The sequence below is a fragment of the Haematobia irritans genome, chromosome 3 (genome assembly GCF_050003625.1).
Source record: "Haematobia irritans isolate KBUSLIRL chromosome 3, ASM5000362v1, whole genome shotgun sequence".
Lineage (NCBI taxonomy): Eukaryota > Metazoa > Arthropoda > Insecta > Diptera > Muscidae > Haematobia > Haematobia irritans.
Genome location: NC_134399.1, coordinates 171998048 through 172021472, shown reverse-complemented (window position 1 = coordinate 172021472; position 23425 = coordinate 171998048). Strand labels below are relative to the sequence as shown.

Here is a 23425-nt window from a genome sequence, read left to right as displayed (position 1 = left end):
ATAATTGGATAAAGCCCTTAAATATCTTAACCTAATTAAATGACGTCTTTAAAATACCCTAGAAGAAAATTGAAAAATATACAACATATTTATCTGATTTTTCCTATGTGGGAGAACATTGTTTTTACCATTCAGAGAGAGATAGAGAGCAAGAGAGAGTGAGAAAAATAAAATAAAAATAAATTAAATTTAAAAAACACAACGGGATAAAATGAAAAAAAAAACAAGAGATATTTCAGAACAAAATAACAAAAATAAAAAAAAAAAAATCTTAAGAAAAACAACAAATTCATCAACAACGATTCGGTTGAAACGAAAGTTCAGTAGCAATTTTCAATTTAGTGGCAAACGATGCTCGGACATAATAAACAATATCGGATTTTAATAATAAACAAAGATACAAACAAAAGAAAACATTTTAAGATAATTTTTTACAAAGAAACAAGTTCAAATCAGATAAATAAAAATAAATACGAATATTAATGTGAATGAATTAAATGCATTTCCAAAGTCAAGTGTTTGAATTAATGTGATAGCTTTCTTCCCTCGAGGCGGCCGTTGAAAAAAGTGAAATTTTTATTTGTGTAAATATTTGTAGTGCAAATACCAAAATTCACATCTATTTAAAGATTTTTAAAATAATACAAAAAAACAGAATGTTTGTGTGCGTGTGAATTTACCAAGAAATAAATAAACAGCAATCAATCGCAAAATAAAAAAAACCTAACAACAAATTAAATCAACTTTTATAAAAATTCGTCACCACTGTCACGACTGTAGTTTGAAGAGGTGGCGTAATTTATTTCACCTGAATTTATGGTGTTAGCTATACAACAACAACATCAAATTCAATAATTCAATCTGCAAAAAATCTTACCTTTATTTACCACATTTATGTTTAAAAAAGCGATATATATATATAAATAATTGTATTGCAAACTTCTTTTAAAATTCGTTTCGTTTGTGGTCATCATATGGCCGGTTTTTTTTTTGTCTTTTTTCAAATTTATCACCAAAACGTGAGGAGAGTCTTCATCGCCTACGAAAAACGTGCTGAATTTCCAATAACAAAATCACAGTAAACTAAAATATATTCCACAAACAAAAAATTTTAAGACTCATCATTTACATAAATTGTTATTCATGTATGGTGAGTGTGATATTTATATGCTTTTTGGTTTTGTCTTATGTTTTATTAAATTTTAATTTTGTATTTTGCATTTCTTCATAGAGAAATTTATGAGACTTGGCCTGTGGATTTCTTAATGATTTTTTTATGAGGTCATATAAAAATCCAAAGCTTCCTCTAAATTCATAAGGTTATTTGCATTCAAATATTTTGACATGATAGAAAATTTTGTCAAAGTTTTATTTCTATAGAATTTTTTTGCAAAAATTTATTTCTATAGAAAATGTTGTCAAAATTTTATTTCTATAGAATATTTTGTTAAAACATGATTCCTATAGAAAATTTTGTTAAAACTTGATTTCTATAGAAAATTTTGGTAAAACTTGATTTCTATAGAAAATTTTGTTAAAACTTGATTTCTATAGAAAATTTTGTTAAAACTTGATTTCTATAGAAAATTTTGTCAAAATTTTATTTCTATAAAAAATTTTGTCAAAAATTTATTTCTTTAGAAAATTTTGTCAAAAATTTATTTCTCTAGAAAATTTTGTCAAAATTTTATTTCTATAAAAAATTTTGTCAAAATTTTATTTCTATAGAAAAGTTTTGTCAAAATTTTATTTCTATAGAAAATTTTGTTTAAATTTTATTTCTATAGAAAATTTTGCCAAAATTTTATTTCTATAGAAAATTTTATTTTTATAGAAAATTTTGTCAAAATTTTATTTCTAGAGAAAATTTTGTCAAAATTTTATTTCTATAGAAAATTTTGTCAAAATTTTATTTCTATAGAAAATTTTGTCAAAATTTTATTTTTATTGAAAATATTGCCAAAATTTTATTTCTATAGAAAATTTTGTCAAAATTTTATTTCTATAGAAAATTTTGTCAAAATTTTATTTCTATAGAAAATTTTGTCAAAATTTTATTTCTATAAAAAATTTTGTCAAAATTTCATTTCTATAGAAAATTTTGTCAAAATTTCATCTCTATAGAAAATTTTGTCAAAATTTTATTTCTATAGAAAATTTTGTAAAAATTTTATTTCTATAGAAAATTTTGTCAAAATTTCATTTCTACAGAAAATTTTGTCACAATTTTATTTCTATAGAAAATTTTGTCAAAATTTAATTTCTACAGAAAATTTTGTCAAAATTTAATTTCTATAGAAAATTTTGCCAAAAATTTATTTCTATAGAAAATTTTGTCAAAATTTTATTTTTATAAAAAAATTTTGTCAAAATTTTATTTCTATAGAAAATTTTGTCAAAATTTTATTTCTATAGAAAATTTTATCAAAATTTTATTTCTATAGAATTTTTTTGAAAAATTTTATTTCTATAGAAAATTTTGCCAAAATTTTATGTCTATAGAAAATTTTGTCAAAATTTTAATTCTATAGAAAATTTTGTCAAAATTTTATTTCTATAGAAAATTTTGTCAAAATTTTATTGCTATAGAAAATTTTGTCAAAATTTTATTTCTATAGAAAATTTTGCCAAAATTTTATTTCTATAGAAAATTTTGTCAAAATTTTATTTCTATAAAAAATTTTGTCAAAATTTTATTTCCATAGAAAAATTTTGTCAAAATTTTATTTCTATAGAAAATTTTGTTTAAATTTTATTTCTATAGAAAATTTTGCCAAAATTTTATTTCCATTATTTTTGTTTTGTTATTGTTGGTTTTGTTCTTTAAGCATTGTTGTTGTTTTTTATTGCAGCTTAAAACCATACATTGACTAAAATACAAGTGTAGCTTAACCAACAGAGGAAAAGAATATTTGTCAAATTTATTTGGGCAAAGCCCAAAAAAAATTTTGTCAAAATTTTCTTTTTATATAAAATTTTGGCAAAATTGTATTTTTATAGAAAATTTTATCAAAATTTTATTTCTATAGAAAATTTTGTCAAAATTTTATTGCTATAGAAAATTTTGTCAAAATTTTATTTCTACAGAAAATTTTGTTAAAACTTGATTTTTATAAAAAATTTTGTTGAAACTTGATTTCTATTGAAAATTTATTTCTATAGAAAATTTTATCAAAATTTTATTTCTATAGAAAATTTTGTCAAAAATTTATTTCTATAGAAAATTTTGTCAAAATTTTATTTTTATAGAAAATTTTGTTGAAACTTGATTTCTGTAGAAAATTTTGTCAAAATTTTATTTCTATAGAAAATTGTGTCAAAATTGTATTTCTATAGAAAATTTTGTCAAAATTTTATTTCCATATAAAATTAAAATAAAAAAAAATAAAAGAAAATTAATATTATTTCTATACAAATTTTTTTCAAGATTTGATTTGTATAGAAAATTATTGCAAAATTTTATTTCTATAGAAAAATTTGTCAAAATTTTATTTGTATAAAAAAAAATTGGTAAAATTTTATTTCTATAGAAAATTTTGTCAAAATTTTATTTGTATAGAAAACTTTTGTCAAAATTTTATTTCTATAAAAAAAATTTGGAAATTTGTATTTTTTATAGAAAATTTTCGCAAAATTTTATTTCTATAGAAAATGTCGTCAAAATGTCATTTCCAACCAATTTCAGGTTTTTGTCGTTTCTAAACCGCACTGACTGGAAGTTGACATATTTATTCCATAGACAATTTATTTTGTTTATAAGATTACAAAAATATTTTGACCTATTGTACTCGTGATGGGCCTCAAGGACGATAGTTTGCCTGGAATACCACAAGTGGTTATTGTTCTAACCCTCCAGCATTTAAATGTGAATTGATATTTTATTGTTCATAAAGGGTGATACGGTCAAAATTTGGTCAAGAGAAAACGCGTGTAAATCGGTGAAATCGTTTATTTAAAAAATCAAATTAAATTTCTTTTTCAAGTTCAATTAGTATAAAATTCAGGAAAAATATTCAGTTAGGCTTTCGCTTTTCCAAATCCGAATTGCCGGGCCTCACGCTTGACACCTGCCATCAGATTTTGTACAGCCACCTTGTCCACCTTCTTCGCCGCAGAAAGCCAGTTTGCCTTGAACTGCTGCTCGTCCTTAGCAGTTTTTTTGGTCTTCTTTAGGTTCCGCTTGACAATAGCCCAGTATTTCTCAATTGGGTGGAGCTCTGGCGTTTTGGGAGGGTTGGGAGCCACCATGGTGCAATGGTTAGCATGCCCGCCTTGCATACACAAGGTCGTGGGTTCGATTCCTGCTACGACCGAACACCAAAAAGTTTTTCAGCGTTGGATTATCCCACCTCAGTAATGCTGGTGACATTTCTGAGGATTTCAAAGCTTCTCTAAGTGGTTTCACTGGAATGTGGAACGCCGTTCGGACTCGGCTATAAAAAGGAGGTCCCTTGTCATTGAGCTTAACATGGAATCGGGCAGCACTCAGTGATAAGAGAGAAGTTCACCACTGTGGTATCACAATGGACTGAATAGTCTAAGTGAGCCTGATACATCGGGCTGCCACATAACCTAACCTAACCTTTGGGAGGGTTCTTGTCCTTGGGAACCACCTGCACGTTGTTGGCGGCGTACCACTCCATGGCCTTTGTACCGTAATGGCAAGATGCCAAATCCGGCCAAAACAGTACGGAACAACCGTGTTTCTTCAGGAAAGGCAGCAGACGTTTATTCGAACACTCTTTCACGTAAATTTCTTGGTTGACAGTCCCGGAAGCTATGAAAACGCTGCTTTTCAAACAACAGATATGCCAAACCAGATATATCTAATTATACAATTATTTTTCGAGTTTTATGGACAGATATAGATTAAGGAACATGGTTCCTTAATCTATATGTTCCTTAATCTATATCTGTCCATAAAGCTCGAAAAATAATTGTATAATTAGATATAATGCATTTGGACGTCAATTTCCTGTTTCGGTATCAGGCTAACATAAAATATAAAAACCAGATATTTCTTTGCGAACTTTGACAGTTTTATGTGCTTGAAAATATCTGCTACCTTTCCCCTTCCTTTTGCCGTATAAAACTCCTGTCTCGGAAGCTGCTTGTAGTCGACTTTGACGTAGGTTTCGTCGTCCATTACCACGCAGTCAAACTTCGTCAGCATCGTCGTGTACAGCCTCCGGGATCGCGCTTTGGCCGTCGTATTTTGTTTATCGTCGCGATTTGGAGTCACTACCTTCTTGTAAGTCGATAGTCCGGCTCGTTTTTTGGCTCGATGCACGGTTGTAGACGATACACCCAGCTTATTTGCGGCATCTCGGAGAAAGAGGTTAGGGTTTCGCTTGAAACTACCGGCAACTCTCTTTGTCGTCTCAGCGGCTTCCGGTTTTCGATTTCCCCCCGATCCAGACTTCCTGGCTGTCGACAAACGTTCCCCAAACACTTTAATTACATTTGTAACGGTTGATTTGGCAACTTTTAGCGATTTTGCCAGCTTTGCGTACGAGTAGCTGGGATTTTCGCGATGCGCGAGCAAAATTTTGATACGCTGCTCTTCTTGCTTGGACGGCATTTTGACAACTGAAGAGTGAATTCCAAAATCAAAATAGGAGCAACATTCTACACACACACCTTCAAAATGTGGGGTGTTCAGGTTTTTTAAATGCAAAATTGAAAGAAATGCATCAAGTTTATATTGACCAAATTTTGACCGTATCACCCTTTACTATTGCTCGTTACCATGATACTGCCAGTTGGACGAAAGCCAAAGGTACCGTAAAGTGCAAGTTAGACTTGAAAAAGCCGAGATGTTGCTTCGCTTGCACGAAAGTGGTCAGTTACCGAATTTGGTTTTTCCAAAACTGATCGGGATTATAGCTCAAAATTAACTCGAAACATGGAAATCGCCGCATTGAAAATGGATTGTTCACACCCTTTGAAAAGGTCCTGCCCTCGATTGGAATCCTCAAGACTACAGACGATCTGGCCGTCCTAGAAATACATGGCACAGAACTGTTGCTCTGGAAATAAGAAAAATTAACAAGACATGGGAAGAAATTAAAACCATTAGTAAAACTAGAATACAGTGTATTTTTCTTGTAAATGCTCTGTTTCCAAGTAGAATGAATAAAGGCAAAAAAATGGACATTCCAAAAGAAGTCTGCACGCATCAACCAAAAATTGCCTAAGAAGGAGGTTCCTCGCCTCATTTCAAGCGTAAACTGGTCACCAAAATATGCAGATCTTATATTTTGAAGAGTAAGGTTGGCACTAAAGAAATGCCAACGTATCCCATCACTTCAAGATGGCAGTTCGCCGGGAATGGGTCAACATATCGCAGAGGCACTTTCGCGCAGGCTTTTTCGACCGTTTGAAGCCAAATCGAACAAATTTAAACTGTTTATAATTTTTTATGTTATTTCCGACCTTATAAACAATAAAATTAAAAAAAAAAAAAACAAGTATATATTATTTAAGTTCGGCCGGGCCGAATCTTAAATACCCACCACCATGAACCAAATATTAGGGTTTCATTTGAAATTTCAGGAGGGCTTGAGGACTTGAGGACACTTTCCGAAGATAAATTTAAAGATTTCACCTATGAGGACTATATCAGATTCTGGATTTATAAGAACCATTTTTGTTTGAGTTTTAGAGGAATCATTAACATCTAAATCTAAAATATAAGGAGGTATTACCAAATGGACCGATAAAAACTTAATCCGATACACGTTTTTGTGAGCCTAAAATACCAGAATATTTACAATTTCAGGCAAATCAGATAAAAACTACGGTTTCTAGAAACCCAAGGAGTTAAATCGGGAGATCGTTCTTATGGGGGCTATACTAAAATATGGACCGATACTCACCGTTTTCGGCATACCTCTTTATGACCCGAAAATACCTCTAGATTTCCAATTTCAGGCAAATAGGATAAAAACTTCGGAGTCTAGAAGCCCAAGAAGTAAAATCGGGAAATCGGTCTATATGGGGGCTATACCAAAACATCGACCGATACTCACCATTTTTGGCACACCTCTTTATGGTCATAAAATACCTCTAGATTTCAAATTTCAGGCAAATTGGATAAAAACTTCGATTTCTATAAGCCCAAGACCCCAAATCAGGAGGTCGGTTTATATGGGGACTATATCAAAACCTGGACCGATATAGCCCATCTGCCTGCAGACAAAAGACGAGTTTGTGCAAAATTTCAGCACGATTGCTTCATTATTGAAGACTGTAGCGTGATTACAATAGACGGACAGACGGACATCTTTATATCGTCTTAGAATTTCTCCCTGATCAAGAATATATATACTTTATATAGTCGGAAATCGATATTTCGATGTGTTACCAACGGAATGACAAACTTATTATATCCCCGTCACCATTCTATGGTGGTGGGTATAAAAAACTACTTTTCTGCATTAGATATCTGGCAACCTGTATATCAATATGACAGTTAGGAACTTATGTTAATTAGTGGCAGCCCATTTTTTCAAGTTCACTTAGAATATTCAGTCCATTGTGATACCACACATAGTGGATTTCTCTTTTATCAATGAATGCTACCCGATTCAATGTCAAGCGACCTACTTTTTATAGCCGAGTACGAACGGCGTTTCACATTGCGTTGAAACCATTTAGAAAGGCTTTGAAACACTCAGAAATGTCACCACCACTACTGAGGTGAAATAATTCACCGCTGCATGTTGGTGTTTGGTCAAATCTGGGATTGAACCCATGACTCTATGTATGTAAGGCGGGATGCTAACCTGTCCAACACGGTGGCTCTCTACCGAAATTTTTTCGCTCAAAATTAACCGGAGAGCAGACATAAGGCGTGGTAATAAGAAATCAATGATTTGTTCAATAGATGGCGTTATCACCCTTTCCAATAGATGGCGGTATTTCTTTAACCTGTTGCACATCTTCCTGGATTTCCACACACACAAAAAATTTTCTTTTAAATCACGAAATTAATCCAATTAATTTGTTAATTCTGATAGCAGAATTAATTAGACATAAAAAATATACTTGATTAAAAATTTAATTAATTTCTTTAATTTGTAATTTCTTGTAATTTTACTAGGTTTATAGAATTAGAAATTACAAAAAAATAGAGTTGATTAAAAATTTAATTAAATTAGGTCGAAAAACTCAATTAATTTTTTAATTGAGAAATCAAATTTTTGTTGTATATAATTATTTTTTAGATGAAAAAAAAAAAACAAAATATTGTATCTTCACTTGTGAATTTTAACTACTGTTGGATTTTTTAGATTTGTGTCCAAATTTAATGAGCCAATGAATAGTATGAAATCAATAATTTCCAAATAATTGTTCAATTATATTTTCAGTTAGAAATTGGAATAAATTGCGGTAATTAAATATATAAATATTTTCTTAACCGACTTTAGTTTTCTAATTTTATTAAAAAGTTAATTGTTTGTGTTAATTTTTGAATTGATTATGTTTTTAATTTCATCTTTTCTGTGCAGGGAAGGCATTCCCCAAGAGAATGTTTATAGTTGCGCAAAATATATAGGTAAATAATAAATAATTATTGATTTAGATGTAAAATCTGTTTTTGTTCCTATCCGGTATGTTTTCGTTTGGGGGTACCTTTAATGCTTATTTAAATATTTGCAAATCTGTATTAAATTTCTAATTTTCACAATTGTTAATTGAAAATGATAACAATTATATTATTTTTTTGTTTTAAACCAAAAGAATAGAGTTCCTATTGACTTTGGTAATTCCAAATCCGTCATGGATACATAATAATGATGATTAATGGAATTTGTTTTAAAAATTGTTCATTAAACTAAAATAAATATGGAAATCCAGGAAAACTATAGCTCCACCCAACTGACAGGTATAAAACAATTGAAGTTTTCATTAACATAAGAGTGTCGTGGAAATGACGACAATATTTTGCAATCACAATTGGGTGTCATTATCATCTTCATTTTATTGTGCGGTTATTGTGGTTTTAGGAAATACCAAACCAAATATTGCAAAACCCAAAACGTGTATAATATATTTTTATTTTATTTAATTTTTTTTTGAGAATTTAATTTTTTTCTTTCTGAACAAACTTAGGGCCATATATACATATGTATGTATGTAGATACCATATTGCAAACAACGTGAGAATAAAATTTTGTAATGTGATGTTCTATTACAATGTTTGATATTCCCTATGTTAATTCATTTTGTTCCGGACCATTGGTGAGTTATGTGCCATTTGAACTTTGTCAAGATTTATGGAAAAATTGAACATTTTCTTACATTGTAATAGGTGAATGTAAAAACATGAGATGCATTTATTTAACAAATTTAGATACGGAGTTAAAAACTTCTCATACACCAAACAAATAAAACAAGTATATACGGCCAGGCCGAATCTTATGTACCCTCCACCATGGATTGCGTAGAAAGACTGTCATCCACAATCGAAATACTTGGGTTGCGGTAACACTTGCCGATAGCAAGGTATCTTAAAAAATCCTAAACACCGTCTTCTAATCGGCCTAAAAAAAAGGCCGATTAAATACGTATATAATTCAGTTCGACAAAATTTTCTATAGAAATAAAATGTTGAAATAATTTTCTATAGAAATAAAATGTTGATAAAATTTTCTATAGAAATAAAATGTTGACAAAAAATTCTATAGAAATAAAATTTTGACAAAATTTTCTATAGAAATAAAAATTTGACAAAATTATCTATAGAAATAAAATTTTGATAAAAATTTCTATAGAAATAAAATTTTGACAAAATTTTCTATAGAAATAAAATGTTGACAAAATTTTCTACAGAAATAAAATTTTAACAAAATTTTCTACAGAAATAAAATTTTGACAAAACTTTCTATAGTAATAACATTTTGACAAAATTTTCTATAGAAATAAAATGTTGGTAGATTAGTTTTGGCGATATGGACCAATTTTTGTGTGATTGGCCATTGGTTTTGAATGTGTATTAAACAATTTTATGATATTTTACCAAATAAATAATTTTTATATATATTTTTTTTTTGATTTTTTTACGCATTAAACACGGTTGCCACAGTTGGTAAAAACGGTAAATTTTTTACTGTTTGGTAGATTGGTAGAATTCTCCAACAAAGAAGAATTTAAATTTTCTATAGAAATGCAGTTTTGACCAACTTTTCCATAAAAATAAAACATTGAAAAAATGTTGACAAAATTTTCTATAGAAATAAAATTTTGACAAAAATTCTATAGAAATAAAATTTTGTGAAAATTTTCTATAGAAATAAAATTTTGTGAAAATTTTCTATAGAAATAAAATTTTGTGAAAATTTTCTTTAGAAATAAAATTTTGTGAACATTTTCTAGAAATAAAATTTTATGAACATTTTCTATAGAAATAAAATTTTGTGAAAATTTTCTATAGAAATAAAATTTTGTGAAAATTTTCTATAGAAATAAAGTTTTGACAGCATGTTCTAAAGAAATAAAATTTTGACAACATATTTTAAAGAAATAAAATTTTGACAAAATCTTCTATAGAAATAAAATTTTGTGAAAATTTTCTATTTTCTATTTTGTGAAAATCAAATTGTGAGAAATAAAATTGTGAGAAATTTTTCTAAAGAAATAAAATTGTGAGCAAATTTTCTATAGAAATAACATTTTGTGAAAAATTTTTATAGAAATAAAATTTTGTGAAAATTTTCTATAGAAATAAAATTATGAGAAAAATTTCCGTAGAAATAAAATTTTGTGAAAATTTTCTATAGAAGTAACATTGTGAGAAAATTTTCTTAGAAATAACATTTTGTGAAAATTTTCTATAGAAATAACATTTTGTGAAAATTTTCTATATAAATAAAATTTTGTGAAAATTTTCTATAGAAATAAAATTTTAATAAAATCTTCTATAGAAATAAAATTTTGAGAAAATCTTCTATAAAAATAAAATTTTGAGAAAATTTTCTAAAAAATAAAATTTTGTGAAAATTGAAATAAAATTTTGTGAAAAATAGAAATACAATTTGTGAAAATTTTCTATAGAAATAAAATTTCGACAAAATTTTTTATAGAAATAACATTTTGTGAAAATTTTCTATAAAAATAAAATTTTGTGACAATTTTCTATAGAAATAAAATTTTGACAAAATTTTTTATAGAAATAAAATTTTGACAAAAATTTTCTATAGAAATAAATTTTTGAGAAAATTTTCTATAGAAATAAAATTTAGTGAAAAATTTCCATAGAAATATAATTTTGTGAAAATTTTCTATAGAAATAAAATTTTGTGAACATTTTCTATGGAAATAACATTTTGAGAAAATCTTCTATAAAAATAAAATTTTCTATAAAAATAGGTTAGGTTAGGTTAGGTGGCAGCCCGATGTATCAGGCTCACTTAGACTATTCAGTCCATTGTGATACCACATTGGTGAACTTCTCTCTTATTACTGAGTGCTGTCCGATTCCATGTTAAGCTCAATGACAAGGGACCTCCTTTTTATAGCCGAGTCCGAACGGCGTTCCACATTGCAGTGAAACCACTTAGAGAAGTTTTGAAACCCTCAGAAATGTCACCAGCATTACTGAGGTGGGATAATCCACCACTGAAAAACTTTTTGGTGTTCGGTCGAAGCAGGAATCGAACCCACGACCTTGTGTATGCAAGGCGGGCATCACGGTGGTTCCCTTCTATAAAAATAACATTTTGTGAAAATTTTCTATAGAAATAAAATTTTTGGAAATTTTCTATAGAAATAAAATTTGTGAAAATTTTCTATAGAAATAAAATTTCGACTAAATTTTTTATAGAAATAACATTTTGTGAAAATTTTCTATAAAAATAAAATTTTGTGAAAATTTTCTATAAAAATAAAATTTTGTGACAATTTTCTATAGAAATAAAATTTTGACAAAATTTTCTATAGAAATAAATTTTTGACAAAAAATTTCTATAGAAATAAATTTTTGAGAAAATTTTCTATAGAAATAAAATTTTGTGAACATTTTCTATAGAAATAAAATTTTGAAAAAAATTTCTATAGAAATAAAATTTTGAGAAAATTTTCTATAGAAACAAAATTTTGTGGAAATTTTCGATAGAAATAAAATTGTGACAAAATTTTCTAGAAATAAAATTTTTATAAATTTTATAAAATTTTGAATCGTTAAAACATTTAAAATTCGACACATCTACAATTCAAGGTATATATATGCACTCAAACAATTGTCGGCTAATAAGAGGGATCATAATATATAATATTGCAAATGCTGAAATAAAACATTTCAAAGTAAGATATTTTTTCAATTTGGTAGAGTTTTGGTAACATTAGCTTCAATTTTTTTTTTTGCACTAGTGGCAACGTTTTTCTAATTTTCGAAATTTTTTTAGAATGGATTTAGCAATTTTTTCGACGAAATATAATTAGTTTGTACCATTTTAGTAATTCTTACTCTGTTTTTAATCTATTTGAAACAAATAAGTTAAAATTATCTATTAAAAATATAAAAAAGTTCCTGTATAGTTAAAATAAAGTTTTGCCTTTAGAAAAATTTCCAATTTTCTTTTGCTGGATACACGGACGAAGAAACTGCTTTGTAAAAATTATATGTTTGGAATTAAAATTTCCAACACATTAGTTTTAAGTGCAAGCATATAATGTTCATAAACTAGCATAACATGTTTGCGACAAATTAGTTTAATATGTTAGAACATATTATATTTGGGACATAACATTTTTGTAAATATAATATGTTTTGAAGGAAACATATATTAATTTAGAAATAGTCTATAAACATATATGTGGTTAGAAAGAGAGACCTAGGGAGTAAGCTGTAAGTAATAGAATGGAAGTAACCAATATATACACAAAGAAAATGTAATAGGTATGTTTGAACAATACAAACAATATTTTGTTTGGACCAATCCTGAAAATATATACGCTTGAACCAACAAAAAAATTGCTTCTGTGAGTTTGTTTGAGGGTGTATATACAGGGTGGCTTATTTGTAATGTTAAGTGCTATAACATCAAATTTTAGAATCAGCCTAAATTTATTTGATGAATTGGTCCCTTCCGATGCGAATTATGATCTGCTGCACGAAAGTTCCACTGCGGTATTATGGCCCTTTCCCAGAGAAACAACGTCTTGGATTGATCGAAACATTGGCATTTTGTATTGCCAGCCTTACTCCATTAAATGTTCAAGTCCAACGGATTCAGATCAGGGGAATTTTGTATTGTGCGGTAGAAACTAAGCAAGGAACCTCCTTTTTAAGGCATTCTTGGTGGACGCGATGTTGCTGTTGCAGCCGAAATGTTTGCCTGCCCAGGGTTTCAATACTGTCCTCAGGAAATTTTTCCTATAGTATTCGGCAGGGTGGCTTATTTGTAATTTTAAGTGCTATTAGATCAAATTTTAGAATCAGCCTAGATTTATTTGATGAATTGGTCCCTTCCGATGCGAATTATGATCTGCTGCACAATATTCCACTGCGGTATTATGGCCCTTTCCCAGAGAAACACCCTCTTGGATTGATCGAAACATTGGTATTTTGTATTGCCAGCCTTACTGCATTAAATGTACAAGTCCAACGGATTCAGATCAGGGGAATTTTGTATTGTGCGGTAGAAACTAAGCAAGGAACCTCCTTTTTAAGGCATTCTTGGTGGACGCGATGTTGCTGTTGCAGCCGAAATGTTTGCCTGCCCAGGGTTTCAATACTGTCTTCAGGAAATTTTTCCTATAGTATTCGGCATTTATCTTGACTCAACTAGCGAGAATACATGCGACCATTAGCCGCTTAAGCTCTGGTGGCCAATCGAAAGTTTAAACTACAGCTAACCTCTTTGGCGATAATTTGGTTTGTTCACAAACTACTCCCCTTGTAATGTCTTGTCCATTTGGGAAAATTTTCTCAAAATTAAATTTTAAAAAAATTTCAAGCCAAATATAAAGCTTCACACTATCACGCTTGAATTGAATTTAATTGATCCAACAATTTGTTTAATTGAAGCAAATACACAGAAATTAATTGCCTCAATTAATTTTTTAATTCGCTTTGGATATTGTTACTAGCATTTCTGTGATTGAAGACATTTCAATTAAAAATTAATTGGATCCATTAATTTCGTGATTGAAGACAAAAATATTTTTGTTTTGTGTATGCTTTTTCACAATATTTGATGTCTTATGCTAATCCTTCATATACACTCAAAAAACGTGAACCCTATATTTCACTAAAGCCGATTTAACTCTCTTTTAGTTCATTGCATTATTACGTTTTAAGAAATTTTCCATAACTTTAATATTTTCTTGCGTACGTAAGATAAATTAACTAACACAAAGGAAAAAAATTATACACAAATGAAGCATAAAGATTAAATTCGTGTCTCCCATAAAATAGTTCAAAATTTATTAAAATTTGTAAATTTTACCAATAATGCGCCCATCTTGAACTTCGTATGGCACTAAAGACATTCTTGCAATTTTGAACTCCAATTTTTTCCTTCAAATTATAAAATTTTCTTTAACAAGTGAAACAAATTAATTATGTCTAATAAATTTTCTTGAATTTGTCGAAAAATATTTACTTATTTTTGTGATATCGGTGTGATGTCAGCGTTTGTAATAACTTTAGTTAAAATTTTCTAAAAATAATCGAAATTTTCTCAAATTAACCAAAATGTTTCTTCCTAGTGGGTTCACTGTTTTTTCAGTGTATACCTACGCAAAAATCGCAAATCAAATAAAATAAAATTTTGCGAAATTACTGCGTATATCTTGATGCAGGTCAAGAAACTTTCCATACAAGTAAAATTATAACATTCCTTATTGCATCACAGAACCTGCATGGCATTGAAGACATTACCATCATTACACTGCATCAGATTTCAATGTCACTGAAAACTGAAACTAGAAATCTCGAAATTAAATCACAGAAAAAAACTTGATTTGTGATTCATTTTTGTTTACTCGATCTCGATTTGTTGACACTCCACACAACATAATTATTTATTGATTTCTATTAAATCAGCCGTTTTGTTTTTAATTCAATAAGGCTGGCAATAATCAATAACAATTGTTATTATATTTCTTTTTGATTTCACTTTGTTTGGATTTGACAATTTTTTTTTTTTTGGTAATTTATCTGTAATTGAAAATGCCTGATTTGCGCGAAACTTATAATTGTAGATATTTCTCTTGTGGTATTTACTTTATTTTTCGTCTTTTTTTGTATACATACATACACACATATATCAAAACGTTGTCATTCATAATTAGAACCATAAATTCTTTTAAGAATTCTACGCCATTTAAACCGAATGACCGACCGAATATAAAGCGATAATGATTCAATTTTGGATTTAATAACACAATTCATTTCATTCCAGTATGTTGTGGTTTATCAGTACACGATCCATGTGAACATTCATTTAGGATCACAGTGGCTCACAGGGGATATCTATTTATGATTCGAAATTAAATGTAATTTAAGATAATCAATTATCTATAAATGGGATAGTGCCATGCTTACCATATTTTTAATTCAGTACTAGCCATGTGAATATTCTTTTATCTTCAAATAACTCAAAAAATATACCCTCAAAAAAATCACTTCTCTAACATATTCTCCCAAACATATTCTGCTTCAAAAATATATTTTCAGAATCTGTTCAAACCAATAATTGTTTGCACTGAGTAAACATATATTTTATCCTAAGCATATATTTTTTAAGGCCCCAAATAGCAAACTGTTTCAAATATAATTGTGTCGGTATACAAATAGGTCGATAAGCAATAAAAAATGTTTACTCAGCAAGCAATACTTTTTTTAATTGTGCTTAAACTTTTTTCTACATTCTTTCGTTATTTATCTCCGTTGCCATCCATATCTTTTCCTTCTATTCTAGCCAGCGTCCCCAAAATGATTTTTTTTTGGACCAACATATTTCCAACATTGGACCAAAATTCGTACCAGCGGACTACTTTCCCAAAATAAATTAATATCAATTAAAAGTTAAAATTTTACTTCGACAGAAAATTTTGTCAAAATTTTATTTCTATAGAAAATGTTATTTCTGTATAAAATTATGTCAAAATTTTATTTTTGTAGAAAATTTTAGTTCATTAGAAAATTTTATCAAAATTTAATTTCTATAGAAAATTTTGTCAAAATTTCAGATCTATAGAAAATTTTGTCAAAATTTTATTTCTTTAGAAAATTTTGTAAATATTTTTTTTTTCTACAGAAAATTTGTCAAACTTTTATAGATAATTATCGCAAAATTTTATTTCTATATAGGTTAGTTAGGTTAGGTTAGTTGGCAGTCCGATGTATCAGGCTCACTTAGACTATTCAGTCTATTGTGATACCACATTGGTGAACTTCTCTCTTATCACTGAGTGCTGCCCGATACCATGTTAAGCTCAATGACAAGAGACCAACTTTTTATAGCTGAGTCAAAACGGCGTTCCACATTGTAGTGAAACCACTTAGAGATGCTTTGAAGCACTCAGAAATGTCACCAGCATTACTGAGGTGGGATAATCCACCGCAGAAAAACTTTTTGGTGTTAGGTCGAAGCAGGAATCGAACTCACGACCTTGTGAATGCAAGGCGGGAATGCTAACCATTGCACCACGGTGGCTCCCTATTTCTATATAAAATGTTTACACAATTGTCTTCTTTTACAAAGTTTTTGCACAATTTTGTATCTATATAAAATTTTTATAAAATTTATTTCTGTACAAAATGTTGGCAAAATTTTATATCCATAGAAAATATTGTTAAAATTCTATTTCAATAGAAATTTTTGTTATCGCAAATTTTGTCAAAATTTTATTTCTATAGAAAATTTTGTTAAAATTTTATTTCTATAGAAAATTTTATTAAAATTTTCTTTCTATAGAAAATGTCGTCAAAATTTTATTTCTGTAGAAAATTATATCAAAATTTTATTCAACCTTTTGTAGATAGTTATCGCAAAATTTTATTTCAATAGAAAATTTTGTCAAAATTTTATTTCTATAGAAATTTTTGTCAAAATTTTATTTCTATAGAAAATTTTGTCAAAATTTTATTTCTATAGAAAATTTTGTATAAATTTCATTTCGTTAGGAAATTTTGTCAAAATTTTATTTTTATAGAAAATTTTGTCAAAATTTTATTTCTATAGAAAATTTTGTCAAAATTTTATTTCTATAGAAAATTTTGTCAAAATTTTATTTCTATAGAAAATTTTGTCAAAATTTTATTTCTATAGAAAATTTTGTACAAATTTCATTTCGTTAGGAAATTTTGTCAAAATTTTATTTTTATAGAAAATTTTGTCAAAATTTTATTTCTATAGAAAATTTTGTCAAAATTTTATTTCTATAGAAAATTTTGTTAAAATTTTATTTCTATAGAAAGTTTTATCAAAATTTTCTTTCTATAGAAAATGTCGTCAAAATTTTATTTCTGTAGAAAATTATATCAAAATTCATTATTCAATTCATTAGAAAATTTTATCAAAATTTAACTTTGTCAAAATTTCAGTTCTATAGACAATTTTGCCAAAATTTCAGTTCTATAAAAAATTTAGCCAAAATGTTATTTCTATAAAAATTTTGTAAATATTTTATTTCTACAGAAAATTTGTCAACCTTTTATAGATAGTTATCGCAAAATTTTATTTCAATAGAAAATTTTGTCAAAATTTTATTTCTATAGAAATTTTTGTCAAAATTTTATTTCTATAGAAAATTTTGTAAAAATTTTATTTCTATAGAAAATTTTGTCAAAATTTTATTTCTATAAAAAATTTTGTCAAAATTTTATTTCTATAAAAATTTTATCAAAATTTTATTTCTATAGAAAACTTTGTCAAAATTTTATTTCTATAGAAAATGTCGTCAAAATTTTATTTCTGTAGAAAATTTTGTCAAAATTTTATTTCTATAGAAAATTTTGTCAAACTTTTATTTCTATAGAAAGTTTTGTCAAGATTTTATTTCTATAGAAAATTTTGTCTAAATTTTATTTCTATAGAAAATTTTGTCAAAATGTTATTTCTATAGAAAATTTTGTCAACATTTTATTTCTATAGAAAAGTATGTCAAAATTTTATTTCTGTAGAAAATTATGTCAAAACTTTATTTCTATACAAAATTTTGTCAAAATTTTATTTTTACAGAAAATTTGTCAAACTTGTATAGATAGTTATCGAAAAATTGTATTTCTATACAAAATTTTGTCAAAATTTTATTTTTACAGAAAATTTGTCAAACTTTTATTGATAATTATCACAAAATTTTATTTCTATATAAAATGTATACAAAATTGTCTTCCTGTACAATTTTTTTGCATAATTTTGTATCTATATAAAATTTTTGTAAAATTTATTTCTGTACATTTTATATCTATAGAAAATATTGTTAAACTTTTATTTCAATAGAAATTTTTGTAAAAATTTTATTTTTATAGAAATTTTTTGTCAAAATTTTATTTCTATAGAAAATTTTGTGAAAATTTTATTTCTACAGAAATTTTGTCAAGATTTTATTTCAATAGACAATTTTGAAAAAAATACCGATTTGACGAAAATGGACCAAAATCAACCAAATTCCATTCGGACCAAATTAAAAAATTAATAATTTTTTGGACCAATTTTGGTCCAATCGAACCAAAATGACAACCCTGATTCTGATTCTAGCTCGCTTTTTCTCTCTCTCTCTTTCTCTTACGGGTCTAAACATCCCAGAAAAAAAGCGTCGCCAAAAAAGTAATGAAAATGTTCTTTTTGGATCCGGAAGTTGTGCAAAATTGACGCAGAAGCAATGAATTTAACATGGGCTTGCCATAGGACGGAAGTCCTCCATTTCATCAGTCGTTGCACTGAATTTGCATCACTTCTTTAAGTGTGATCCGAATTCAATGTTTTGGATGTAAATTAAAAAATTCTGTGATATTTTATCAAATAAATAATTCTTATAATTTTTTATAATTATTAATGGATTCTTACGCTTGTCGGAAACGTTTGATCTCAAATATTTTCAAAAATGCACAATTTTTTCAGATTTTATTTAGCATTTTGTTCGACAAAATTTAAATGATTTGTACCATTTTATGAATTCTTACTCTGTTTTTAACCTATTTGAAACAAAAGCAGTCCAAATTACCCATGAAAAGTGTGAAAAACCCAAGTTATAAAAAATTGAATTAAAAGAACTTCCTGGGTAGTTAAAATAAAGAACATCATGGGGAGTGCATCTTCTGGAAGTGCTTTTAAAGTTGTGCCTTTGGAAGAACTTCCATTTTTTTTGCTGGGATCATAAGGGTTTATGTTTCGTGGTACTAAAATGACACAAATAAATGAAACAAAAATGAATATTGATAATAATTCTATATTGAAATCAAAACTGAATAGAGAGGATATTTTATTGTATCCGTATCCACCAGTTTATTGTATCCGTTCGTCGCAGAAAAAATTTCCCTTACCGCATATCGTTATGGTTATGTTTGCACACTGACTTTTACAAACACTCACTTTGTTTGGGAAAGAGTAGATGAATTGTGGTTTCCGGAAAATATTGCTTTTTTTGCTATTTTTCTTGGGTAGAGTTGTCTTGGAAAAAATTTTGAAAAATTTTTATAAAACATTTTAAATAATAAAATTGAAATTTCCTTGAAATCATGCTAATTGGGCCATGTATATATCGTTCTAAATAATATCAGAATGAAATCCTCCATTTCTCATACAATCACTGTGTGTGATGGTCTATCTTTAGATTCTGCAAAACATTTCAAATCGTGCTGCCTTATCACCATGCTAGACATTGACTTTTAGTCTTCATCTTTTGCTTGAATTTGAAGAGTCGACCCTTGCTCTTGTTGTTGGCTGGAGGAAAAAAGTCAGATTTAAATCCATTTCAATTCATAAAAATTAATTCTATGACAATTAATTTTTATTTATGATACATAAACACATTACGGTTCAAAACAAAGCACTGCTGAGACTTTGTTTGTCTTTTCTTCTGAAAAGTTTTGAAAAGAATAGCTTAAGAATTGGATAGACTCTCTTGTTATTATTTGTGATGCCAGCCAGACGGCGTTCAGTGTCGTTGTCTGTTATATTGCAATGAGCGTTTTTTTTTTCATTAACCAAATGATTTTATAGATAAATTAAAAGATAAACTTAGAAAATTAAGGAAAATGTAATTGTGATAAAATTTCTTTGATCAAAATTTCCTTTCTCGCTCTCTTTCTCCCTCTCTCTCTCATTTAATACTCCATTTTAATATTTTTTGCTAGGAAAAAATCATTCAATTGAAAAAAAAATCACATTTCCACATATAAAAATTGATAAACTGTAGCATTTACCAATGTTACTATTTTTCCGTTGGTAATAATTTTTCTGTGAAGATTCTCTCTCTCCCTCTCTTTCTACATTCGAATAGCTGGTAAGAGAGATATAGAAGGTGAAATACTCTTAGAGAAAAATTCTCATACAATTCGAAATAGGCGAATAAGTCCAGGGAGAGTTTCCAGGAGAATAAGCTGAGAGGGATATTACAATTCTCCACTTTGGTTTGAATAAACACTTGTCTAAGTTTAATAATGTGTTTTTGGAGACTCAAAATATGTTGGGACGAAATGAATTTCAATGAATCTTACGATACGTTTACATTTTACTGACGTTCACTAAAAAAACAGCGAACCCACCAGGAAGAAAAATTTCCCATCCAAAAATAACATTTTGCTCTTGAGACATGTTTGGAGAAATACAATTTTTAGAAATTTTTCTATAGAAATAAAATTTTGACAAAATTTTCTATAGAAATAAAATTTTGACAAAATTTTCTATAGAAATAAAATTTTGACAAAATTTTCTATAGAAATAAAATCTTGACAAAATTTTCTATAGAAATAAAATTTTGACAAAATTTTCTATAGAAATAAAATTTAGACAAAATTCTCTATAGAAGTAAAAATTTGATCAAATTTTCTATGGAAATAAAATTTTGAAAACATTTTCTATACACTGAAAAAACAGTGAACCCACCAGGAAGAAAAATTTCGGTTAATTTTAGAAAATTTTGAATATTTTTAGAAAATTTTAACTAAACAGTATAACAAACGCTGGCATCACGCCGATGTCATAAAAATAAGTAAATATTTTTCGACAAATTCAAGAAAATTTATTAGACATAATTAAATTTTTTCACCTGTTAAAGAACATTTTGTATTTTAAAGGAAAAAATTGGATTTCAAAATTGCAAGAATGTCTTTAGTGACATACGAAGTTCATGATGAACGCATTTATAGTAAAATTTACAAATTTAAAGAAATATTGAACTATTTTGTGGAAGACACGAATTTAGTTAATCTCGGTTTTAGTTAATTTAATCTCGGTTTTAGTTAATTTAACTAACGTACACAAAAAAATATTAGAGTAGAGGAAACTTTCTCCAAACATAATAATTCCATGAACTAAACGAAAGTTAAATTGGCTTTAGTGAAATAGAGAGTTCACTTTTTTTTTTGAGTGTTCGATAATCGTTTGTATGGCCTGTCGTATATCAAAAACAAACAGCTGACGCGCAACGTTTTTGGATGCATAACCATAGGCCTTAAAAAATATGCACTTGTAAAGTGGATATCGTATATAATAGAGGTCTGCATCGAATAACATTTCACTACATGTATGCAATTCGCTGACGAATATAGTACATACACTGTCTTTCTCTCAGAGCGCAAGTAGTGAAGTGAAGAGAACACTTGCTTGTCAAATACCACCAAGTACTTATCCGAAACAATATGTGTTCCGAAAAAAAGAACAATACAATTTTAAGTACTTGAGAAAAAGTACAACATGGATTATCTTCACTTCACGTGGTACCACAAGTATTTCTCAGTTATGTGCGAAGCAAAACTTTCCATTATTATTAATCATAAATATGTATATATGTTACATATTTCATATATTTATGTACCTTAACGTTTGCCGTTCTTTATAACAAACCGAAAACATATATTATGGAGAGTAACTGTTTTTTTGTATTTCTGAAACTGCACGTGGTACATGGAGTACTCTATGAAGTTTTGTTCTCGCAACATACTCGACGTGATCACTCTGAGTACACTTCAATAAGAGAGAAAGAGGAATATGTGTTTGTTGGTAGTGAAGACATCAGAGTAGCAACAAGAAGTTACTCGTGGCTTTCGGTGTTCATCAAAATGTGTGCCAATTGTCTTGCGACTCTCTCAAATAGATGTACTCATGTAGCAAGCCCTGCAAACATTTTCTATCGAAAGTGTATCGAAGTAGTTTCGCCGCGGAAGATAAAACTTTCGCAGGCGATATCATCTTGTTATCGAATTAGGGTCCCTGTTCGGGAACAAATGTCCCACTACGCGATAGTGTTCTCGGGCAATCGAACCAGTGACTAAAAGTAGTTAGAAAGGCGATAGTTATTTTTTAAAAAATAAAAATGATGATCGGATGCACCGAGCATTGAACTCGGAACCTTTCGTTTTCAAGTCAGAGGCTCTCCCTCTGTGCCACCCACGCTCGTCGGTTGATAGTGGCTTTGTACACACATGTACTCTAAGAGAGGTGCTATTGAAAAATTAGCTATGCCGATGTATGAAGTCTATATTTAGATTTTTGATCGCTGTTAGAGTCGAATTTGTTTCGAAACGGAAACACCCCACGCGATAGTTGTTTTTATTGTTGCTGTGCTTGAGATTTTACTACCATAAAACTTCATGGCGATCCGAAATAGTGACATCTTAGCGAAAGACGATAAAACTATCACCCAAATGTTGGCAGGGAGTACACGTGTACACTGCGTTTACAAATGTAATTGTGCAGACCTCTGTATATAAGTTACAAGGTATAGGGTATATGAGTTTCAACCGACCGAATTTAGCGCCTTTTTGAAATATAGTAATAATTCCGAAAAATAATTTATATTCTAATTTGTCATGCAACATTAAAGAATTAATAACAATTTAACAAAAGTCTCGATAATTTATATATCTGGTTCGGGAATTACCGAATAATTGCATCAGGTGATTGAACAAAAAAGTACATTTATTTTAATGAGACTAATTTGATAAAACGATCAAAATACGTCTGAAAAAGTCAACCGTTAAATTCTTCATAAATTTGAGAGTAATTATATGCAATTCTTTTTTTTACAGCCGCCATAGAAATTTATTGGAAATAATTTTAGAAATTTTAATGCACCCTAAAAAAGTGTGAGAATTTCTAGTCACAATAATTAAACTATAAATGTGATGTTGTTATTATTATTTTTCATCCGATTTTTGTTTTTCTCAGTTCATAATTATCTTTTTATGATGGTAAAATATTTTAATTGATAATGGAATAATTTTGCAAAAAAAAAAGTTTGTCAAGCT

At 28.2% G+C, this 23425-nt stretch overlaps 1 protein-coding gene across 1 annotated transcript in view; it reads left to right on the top strand.

Moving 5' to 3' along the window:
- Positions 1–386: 386 nt before the first annotated feature.
- Positions 387–23425, top strand: part of LOC142228039 (uncharacterized) — a 73206-nt gene continuing 50167 nt past the window's right edge. The window contains exon 1 of the mRNA XM_075298318.1: positions 387–1150. The gene's annotated coding sequence lies outside the window, so the exon portion shown is untranslated. The remainder of the gene's footprint in view (positions 1151–23425) is intronic.